The following is a 9,166-nucleotide window of genomic DNA, read 5'->3' on the forward strand; positions in this document are numbered from 1 at the left end:
TCCTAAAGGCAAAGGTACCATATGGACAAGTGAAAGTGGTTTTCTCTTGATCTTCCGGTGCTATAGAAATCTGATTGTAACCCGAATATCCGTCAAGAAAGCAATAAAACTCTTTTCCCGCCAAACGATCCAGCATTTGGTCAATAAATGGCAGCGGGAAATGATCCTTCCGAGTAGCATTGTTTAGCTTCCGGTAGTCCATACACACCCTCCAACCGGTCACGGTTCGAGTAGGAATCAACTCATTGTTTGCATTGGCCACCACCGTGACTCCTCCTTTCTTGGGCACACATTGAACAGGACTAACCCATGAGCTATCCGAAATTGGGTACACAATACCATAATCTAGCCACTTGATCACTTCTTTTCGCACCACTTCTTTCATGACGGGATTCAATCTTCGCTGATGCTCAACAGAATTGCTACAACCAGCTTCTAAAAGTATCTTGTGCGTGCAAATCGTTGGACTAATACCCCTTATGTCCGCCATAGTCCACCCGATTGCTTTCTTATGCTTTTTCAACACCTCTAGCAAAGCACCTTCATCTTCAACTACCAAGTTTGATGCTATAATAACTGGTAGCGTGTCATTCTCCCCCAAATAGGCATACTTCAGATGGCTTGGCAATGGTTTCAACTCCAACTTCGGTGGTTCTTGGATGGAGGGTTTTGGAGGCTTAAAATTACTTTCCTTCAACTCCAAAGATTCAAAGGGCTTCTTGAAGTTAGGAATAGGTTGCAATGGCTCCACCCAAGCAACTTGGTTGTCTTCATCTTCACTCAAGTCTTCAAGCTCATCAAAAGAACTTATAAATTTCTCATCCTTCCACGCTTCCTTGTGAAATTTTTCAGCCACTATCGAGTCAATTACACTTATGCGGGAGCACTCTTCTATCTCATCCGGAAATCTCATAGCATTGAACACATTAAAGGTGACTTTTTGATCGTTCACCCTCATTGTGAGCTCCCCATTTTGCACATCAATCAGAGTTCTCCCGGTAGCAAGGAATGGTCGACCCAAGATAATAGGCACATCTCTATCAGCTTCATAGTCTAGGATGATGAAATCAGCTGGAAAAATGAACTTGTCAACCTGTACTAGAACATCTTCTATTTTTCCTTCTGGATGGGCCATGGACCTGTCAGCAAGTTGCAATGTAACAGTTGTAGGACGTGCTTCACTAATACCCAACTTCTTAAAAATCGACATAGGCATGAGGTTGATGCTTGCACCCAAATCACATAAAGCTCTTCCAACATCCCGCCCCCCAATAGAATAAGGGATTGTAAAACTACCCGGATCCTTCAACTTCGGTGGAATCTTACTTTTCAACATGGCGCTGCATCCTTCGGTAAGAGCTACAGTTTCAAACTCCCCCAACCTCCTTTTCTTCGTCAAAATGTCTTTTAAGAACTTGACATAGTTTGGCATTTGCTCCAATGCTTCCACCAAGGGAATATTGATATGGAGCTGCTTCAACACATCTAAAAACTTCTTGAATTGCCCATCTTGCTGCTGTTTCCGAAATCTTTGAGGAAATGGAAGGGGTGGTTTAGTACATACTGGTGCGGATTGCTGATCGTCAGATTGCTGACCCGATGCTGTATCAACTGGTCTGGTATCAGCAATTTCCTGGGCATTTTTTTTACTCAATTTTTCGTCGTTTTGGATTGAAGTGGGCTCCCCACTACCCTTTATTTCCTCCTCAGAATTTTTCAGATGCTTGCCACTCCTCAAGTGAATGGATTTGCATTGCTCCTTCCCATCCCTCCTTGGATTCTCCATGTCACTAGGCAAAGAACCTTGCGGCCTAGCTTTCAATTCATTGGCCAAATGTCCAAGTTGCAACTCTAAGTTTCGAAGAGAGGCAGCTTGACTTTGTATCACCGCATCATTTTTGGCCATATAATCCCGCATTAGACTTTCCAAAGAACTTGGTTGGGCATTTGGAGCATGTTGTGAATGTCGGGGTTGTTGTGAAAAACCCGGTGGATATGCTTGTCTTCCTTGGGCTGGTGTGGTACTTGAGCTTGCTCCTTGACCTCCCCAAGACAAATTAGGATGATTCTTCCAAGATTGATTGTAAGAGTTTGAGAATGCCCCATTGTTTCTGTTAAAATTCTGATTTCCCATGTAACAAACGGACTCCGGATTAGATGGACACTTTTCAAACACATGCCCTTCTCCACAAAACACACATGAGACATCATCACTTTGGATGGCAGCAGCTGGTTGAATATTTTTAGCGTTCCCAATACTCAAATTCTTCAAAACATTCGTCATGGAAGCCATTTGAGCTGTCAAAGCCGTTATTGCATCTACCTCAAGGACTCCCGCCACTTTTCTACTTGTTGGAGCTCTAGTGTTGGACCATTGGTAGTTGTTACTTGCAATGGTCTCCAAAATCTCAAATGCTTCATTGTAAGACTTCGACAAAATAGCACCATTGGCCGATGCATCTAACACCATTCGAGAAGCTGCATTCAACCCATTATAAAAAGTCTCCATCTGAATACAATGTGGAATGCCATGATGTGGACACTTTCGCAAAAGTTCCTTAAACCTCTCCCACACATCACTTGTGGACTCATCTTCAAGTTGCTGAAAAGACATGATCTCACTTCTGAATTTTGCATTTCTAGTAGGAGGAAAGTATTTCCTCAGAAACTTCTCAGCAAGGTCATTCCAATTGGTCACAGAATCAGGCGGCAAAGTGTTGAGCCATGATCTAGCTCGGTCTCGAAGTGAGAATGGGAATAGCTTCAACCTTAACACCTCTTCACTCACTCCTTGGATCTTGAAAGAATCACTCACCTCCAAAAATGAACGGAGATGGAGGTGAGGATCCTCAGTTGGCATCCCGCTGAATTGCCCCATGGTTTGGAGCATTTGAAACATCACTGGCTTGAGCTCAAACTGCGGTGCTTGTATTTCAGGCCTCACAATGCCTGGATTGAGCTCATTAAACATGGGGGCTGCATACTCCCTTATAGCCCTTGCTCGATCATCTGCCAATATGATGGGGTTAACAATTTGTGGAGCAACCCCATCGTCATCAAAATTTTCAGCCATGATGTCTCGGCCCTCAGCCTTTTGAACCCTTCTTCTTCTTCGGAATGTACGTTCAATCTCGGGGTCAATAGGAGCAAGTTCAAAGTCCTCTTGTTGGTTCATACACTATAGATACCTGAGATTCCAAAGACAAACCAGCAAGATTAAAAGCACAAAAATTCTTAGAATGTCAATTAGTTGATAAAACAAAATTTAGAACTTAAAGTCCCCGGCAACGGCGCCAAAAACTTGTTGTGAAAATTCTATTGCTTTATAATTGCGCAAGTGTACACAATCACAAACAAGTAATACAATGATAAGTAATCAAAGTTCGTCTCCACAGGGACTTTTTACTAAATAATGTTAAATCAACTAAAAGTAATTCCAAGAATTTCAAATAAAAATAAAATAAAGTCACACATTAATGCACGAGAAAAATTTATAGCCTTGATTCTAAACTTGAGAACTAACTTTTTAAGCTAAATAAACTAAAAATGAGAAGCTAAAAGTGATTAAAATGGTGGTAATTTCAGATTAGGAAAGTGGACTTGGGTGATTAATTTCCACTTGTATGTCCCAGTTGATACAGCAATGACCCAGCAATGACTCAGCAATCCTGGCAGAGTTAACAAATTTCAAAAAAAACAGCAAGCTTTTTCCAAAACTTGCAAATAACCATTCATAATCTCACAATTCATTCCTACATCAGTTTAGATTACAAATAGCCCAATAAAGCATCAAATCCTTAGTTATACATGGTAGCAAAATATTCCTATTTCACTACTAATTAATACCTAAAAGAAAAGGTAAAAATCATGCATCAATTAGAGGGGTTCAACTAGGTCTTGCTTTTCCAAGTAAGATCTAGCTTAGCTAAATGTTAAAAATGGCCAAAAATTAACATTCATTCAACATTACATCACAACTAATTGAACTAAGTCAAGATTGCTTCATCATTGCAAAGTCAAAACACTAGTCCATACAAGGGTTTATAACCACCCAAATCTCAAAAAGTTTAGTTCATAGCTGAAATTAAAAACTCAAAACCAGAAAATGTATTGTTCATGGAGTTAAAGAGAAACTTAAAGAGAAGAAAATGATACAAATGAAGTAGAGAGCAAAAGAAGTGAGTGATGAGCTCAAATCCTTTCTTTGGTAGTTGCCTTCTTCTCCTCCTTCTCAATCTTCTTCTTCTTTATACTCTCTTCTTTCTTTGTACTTAGAAAACTTTTCTGCTGTATTTTTTTTCGTACCCTTTTCAAAGTGCAGCCAGCCCCTCTTTTTCTTTTTGCTCCCCAATTAGGGTACCAAAGTTTACCCTAATTGGAAATCCCAATCATCACCCACTTGTCCTTCATTTTCCACATGTTTGTTGAGTCAATAGCCAAATTCCGCCACCTCAGCTCGTTTTTCATTTCATTAAAGCCAGCTGGACTATCTGCCAAAATAAACTTACTGGGCTGACAAGTTGCTACGCGATGATTGCTATAGCAATGCCAGTCAGCAATAATCATTTTCCTGCTCCTTTTTCTCCTTGTCCCAAACATTTCCAAATACCTATTCTTGTATTTTTTTTCTGCTTAAAACACATAAAAACAATAACATAAGTCTATTAACACTTACTAACACACACACTTCCATTTATTACAAAGACACAACAAACTAAACACAATTACACAATATAGACATTAATTTCTCCACAATTCACATTAAATTCAAGCTTAAAGAAATGAAAATAACTCTAAATCTTAGAGTTATCAGGACTGTAACACGCAATAAAGTCTGACGGCACAACCCCCAAACAGCAGCGCTACAGTAATGATCATTTAAGTCTAGCGACGGCTACTCTGCGAAGAGTCACGTCAATCACAAGGCAAAAAGGACATTCTCCATAAAAACCCTACAGCACCTAGGGATTTGACCATGCATCACCCATGGTATATTCATTGGAAATGCTCAACTTTATGGATACTTACAGATACATGTGTAAGAACAATTCTAGGGATTACCCCACCAAAACACTATAAATACCCCCTCAAAGCTCATTTAATGGGGTCGAGAATCTTGGTTTGCAAAAGAGCAAGAAGAGAAAATACTCACCAAGAACATTCTCTGTATTTAAGAGAAAGACATTCTCTCAAGTGTGGAATCTGTATTAAATACATCCATTAATAACAGAGACTCGTGGACTAAGGCTCATTAACGCCCCAACCACGTAAAAAATCTTCATCTCACTTTCTTACAGCTCTTTATTACAATCATATTTTAATAGTTGCCGAAAATCTCGGTCAACATTTTGGTGCTTTCATTGAGAGCTGAGGAAAGCTGCTACATAACAAGCATTTGACTTCACAACAATGGTGGAGACAAGAAGTACACGTCATCCTCGCCCTCTAGAAGACGCTCAAGATCCCAATGAGGAAGATGTAGCCTCAAGAGCAGCAGAGGAGTCCGAGGAAGAAGAAGAAGAGATAGTTCCCGACGAGAACTACGAGGAACACCTCGACGAGTATGCCTATGACGGAGGAAGCTACTCGGAGTTGGTGCTCCTTAGACAAAAAGCTATCGATCATGAAGCTGAGATCGAAGCTCAGAAAGCACAAAATCAAAAAATGCAGGAAGTGATGCTAGCCATGCAGAAAGCCATGGAGGCAGCTGGTATTCACGTGCATCCCAAGGCGATGGCCGCTGGGCTCGACGGGGAGCCAGCGACATCTTCGCCTAATTCCCAGCAGCAAAGACCTAGGGAACCTAGTCCCATAAGGCACCCTGCTGAGGAAAACCAAACAAAAAACCCTACTTCTACCCCTGGGCGAAAGAAAAAGGTGCAGGATCCGTGAAGGGTCCGCTCAGATTTCCCTAAAGGGAAAGGTCCGCAGAGGGGCAAGCCCCAAAGAGGGAGTCTTGGCCCTCAGGATCGAGGGGACCGGAAAAGCGTTTCCGTGCACCAGGAACCAGGGGGTAGAGGAAGAAGAGGACAGAGATGTCCTCCCATTGATCTGAGAAATCAAATCAATGGGAATCAAGGTGACCTCCGGGATCACCTTGACCAAAAAAGATACAGGCCCGTGATCTCCTCGGGTACTGTAAATGAAGGGATTATGGCGGAACTTGCCATACTTCGAAAAGATATTGCTCGAGTCTCCCGGAGGCAGAAGGGAGACGACTCCGACTCAGACAGTGAGGATCGGGAGCCTTGTGCCAAACATATCCTGGAGGCGGATCTCCCTAAAAACTTCAAGATGCCCGAAATGGCGGCATATACTGGGAACTCCGACCCCAGTGATCACTTGTCACGGTTCAACCGTGTCATGACAGTCATGCGGTTCAGCAATAACGCCAAGTGCTTGTGCTTCCCCCTCACTCTAAGCGGATCAGCAGAGGAATGGTTCAAAAAACTGGAACCAGGATCGGTGGGTTGCTGGAACAAACTCCAAACCAACTTCCGGAGACAATTTGTCGCCGCCAGGAAGGTTAACTTGGAGGTTAGTGCCTTGACCAACATCAAGCAACTGCCCACCGAGACCTTGAAGAATTACATCAAGAGGTTCCGAGAGGAAGCCTCGAAGACCAAGAAGGTCGACGACGGACAACAGCTTGCGCTTCTCCAAGCAGGAATCCGCACTGGGACTCCCTTCTGGAACGAGTTGCAGCAAGAAGGCGCTGCTAGCCTTCAGGACTTCCAGAAGCGAGTCCAAAAATATATTAACCTCGAAGAAGCCCAGATCGTGGCTTACGGAGGCTACTATCCCACCGGGATAGCAGGATACATGCCAGGAGTATCGCCCTCGGGTACTGTCCCGACCGCAACTCCACAAGTAAGTGGCATACAGTTCTCCGCTACCCACGGATACAGCCAGGGCCAAGCTTTGGCACCGGCATCCTCCCATTACGGCAACCCGTCCGGGGTGAATGGACGAACTCCTTCACAGGCTGCCCCGACTGCTAGCTTAACAGGCCCTATCCAAGGGTCGAGGAGCAAAAGGTCCTCCAAGGGTAGCACCCGAACGGGAGAGAAACGCCAAAAGAAGGGGTACACACCCCAATATACTCAGTACACAGAGCTCACGGACTTTCAGGAACGTGTATATTTTGCCACTAGGCAAAATACGCACTACCGGAGACCCCAGCCGTTGTACAAAGACAGCTCCCGGAGAGATCCGAGTAAAAGATGCGAGTACCACAACGATATTGGTCATAGCACCAACGAGTGTAAAAATCTCAAAGACGAGATTGAAAATTTGATCCGTTTGGGCCACCTCTATGAGTGGATCAAAAATAGGTTGCCCCACCTTAATCCAGGGCAGGTGGCTGGGGGTATGCCTCCGGGAACGCCAGGGGGTACAGCAGGAGTATTGCCTCCAGTTGCTCTCGCAAGTGACACCCAGCATATCCCCGGGCTACCGCCCCGGCCTAATGGACGGGTAGCCATGATCTCCGGAGGTCCCCATATCGGAGGAAACACTCGCAAGGAGCGAAAAAGATATGCCGAGGCCGCAAAACACAGCGAGGTGTGGGAGGTTACTCAACTCTCGGCTCAAAGGCCTCGGCTAATGGACCAGCCCATAACGTTCACGGAAGAAGACGCCAAGACGGTGCGTTTTCCTCACCACGACCCGCTGGTCATAAGAGACCCCCATCGCAAATAAAGTGGTGGCTAGGGTCCTGATTGACAATGGGAGTTCCGTGAACTTGCTCTTCAAAGAAGCCTTCACCGCGATAGGGTTGACCGACCGGGACCTCTCGCTTAGTGGATCACAGCTCACAGGGTTTAACGGGACGACGCTAATCCCGATGGGAAAAGTCAGGCTCCCAGTTACCCTGTGTCCAGATACCCCCCCAGAGCACATTTAAGTATTGCACCTTCGTGGTGGTAGACTGTCCAACAGCCTACAACGCGATCCTAGGCCGACCGGCCCTCGTCGACTTTGGTGCGATTACTTCAATCCGACATCTATGCCTGAAATTCCCTACCCAGGAAGCCGGAGTCGGAACGGTGAGGGGAAATCAGGGAGAGGCCAGGCAATGTTACAATGTTGCCACCCACTTACCAGTACTCATGGTCCGGGGGCCCCCTGAGATAGAGAAAGCTGAAGAGGATGAGCTGGATCCTCGCATAGGGTCCGAAAGGGTCGTGGAACCAATGGAGGACGTCGAAGAAATACCAGTGTGCGACGACGACTCCACCAAAGTACTCCGGATAGGGAAGAGCCTGGATCCGGAGGAAAAAGATAAAATAATAAAAACACTGAAGGGCGCCATCGACATCTTCGCATGGCGCCAAGAAGACATGACCGGAATCAGCCCTCATGTCATCACCCATGTACTCAATGTCAACCCGGACATGCCCCCTGTACAGCAAAAGAGACGCCCGCTCGACTCGGTGAAAGCCGAGGCCTTAGAGAAAGAGGTGGACAAACTCTTGTCTAATGGCATGATCCGCGACGTGTACTATCCGGAATGGCTGGCCAATCCAGTCCTGGTGCCCAAGCCGAACGGGACTTGGCGGGTTTGTATAGATTTCACAGATCTAAACAAAGCCTGCCCAAAAGACTGCTTTCCGCTGCCCAGAATCGACCAGATGGTAGACGCCACGTCCGGATTTAAGCTGCTGTCTTTCATGGATGCCTATGCTGGGTACAACCAAATAAAAATGCATACGGCAGACCAGGAGTGCACTAGCTTCAGGACCGATAAGGGGGTATACTGCTACCTAGTCATGCCTTTCGGACTGAAAAACGCCGGAGCAACCTATCAAAGAATGGTTAACCGGATGTTTAAAAGCCTCCTGGGACGAAACATGGAGGTATATGTAGACGACATGCTCGTCAAATCCAAAGCATGCAACAGCCATGCAAGTGACTTAGAAGAATGTTTCGAAGTCGTCCGAAGATATGGCATGAAGCTCAACCCGAAAAAATGCACCTCCGGGGTCAAGTCGGGAAAATTCCTGGGCTTCATAGTCAGCCAAAGGGGGATCGAAGCAAACCCGGAGAAAATCCAAGCTCTCCTGGACATGCCATCCCCCAAGAAACATAAAGACGTGCAGAGCTTGACCGGAAAGGTAGCCGCACTGAGCCGCTTTATCTCACGATCCACGGACAAGTGCATACC

At 45.2% G+C, this 9,166-nt stretch overlaps 1 non-coding gene across 1 annotated transcript; it reads left to right on the top strand.

Annotated features, from left to right (window-relative positions):
• Positions 1-2,525: 2,525 nt before the first annotated feature.
• On the top strand, positions 2,526-2,632 carry LOC115703448 (small nucleolar RNA R71). The gene has a single exon (XR_004009211.2). It is a non-coding gene; the product is annotated as a small nucleolar RNA R71 (small nucleolar RNA).
• Positions 2,633-9,166: the final 6,534 nt, after the last annotated feature.

This window comes from Cannabis sativa, chromosome X (genome assembly GCF_029168945.1).
Source record: "Cannabis sativa cultivar Pink pepper isolate KNU-18-1 chromosome X, ASM2916894v1, whole genome shotgun sequence".
Classification (NCBI taxonomy): domain Eukaryota; kingdom Viridiplantae; phylum Streptophyta; class Magnoliopsida; order Rosales; family Cannabaceae; genus Cannabis; species Cannabis sativa.